Genomic DNA, 968 nt, shown 5'->3' with positions numbered 1-968 from the left:
TCGTAAGAGGTTTTGTTTTGTCCAGATGTGGTTTTGCCCTGATGACTTTTTAACTGAAAGTGGTAATAACAAATTTAGAGATCATTTTTAAACCTTCATCCTTACTTTACATAATTGAAATAAAAACTGGCTTAGTGGAGATATCATATTTGAAATATTTAGATTAGCAAAAAAAAGGATGCTGATGCCTTGTTACTATAAATTTATTAATTTTACAATAAATCCATCTCTGCTATTGATCCAGTTCTGCTGTGACTAAAAAGCATTGGCAACTGATAATTACAGTGACGGGCACGCTCCCTGGCTAAGGAGAGAGGAGGAGATAACGTTGGAATTCCTTGAAACACTAGAGAATTGTTCTCTTCTGTTTTAATAACATATTCTACTTTGATTTCCACAATACTACTCCCTCCTGTTGCTTACTATTTTTCAGTCTCTATTGGCCATTTCTTCGCTGCATGGTACTTAAATTTTGGTTCTCTGAGGTTCTGTTCTTGACCCTCTTGTCACTTTTCACCCTCTCTGTCTAGGAAGACTCATGCAGTTCTGTGAGTTTAGCTACTACACTTAAACCGGTAATTCCCAAACATTCACCGTTGCTCATTCAATGGGAGATGTTGTCATTATCTGTATTTCTGGCCCTTACACAGTTCTCGGGCTTTAGTCATGTTTCCTCAATTGTCAACTATACACCTCCTCCAGGATGGCAACAGTCCTTATGAGCTGACATTTCCCAATATTACAAAAAATATTGTACAAATATCGTACAAACTTCTGTATAAATATTGTACAGAAATATTTGTACAAAAATATTGTACACATCCTTCCTCCCTGCCCTTTAAAATCTGGTCCTGCTCCAGGATTCTCTGCTGCACTACAAACTCACTAAAGCAGCCAAGAAACTCAGGACAGCCTTGACTTCTCATTTGTTTTTTGTTGTTGTTGTTGCTATTGTTTACTTATCACCC

Source organism: Ursus americanus, chromosome 29 (assembly GCF_024610735.1).
Source record: "Ursus americanus isolate L20-20 chromosome 29, mUrsAme1.1.p, whole genome shotgun sequence".
Lineage (NCBI taxonomy): Eukaryota > Metazoa > Chordata > Mammalia > Carnivora > Ursidae > Ursus > Ursus americanus.
This window is presented reverse-complemented; position numbering follows the sequence as displayed.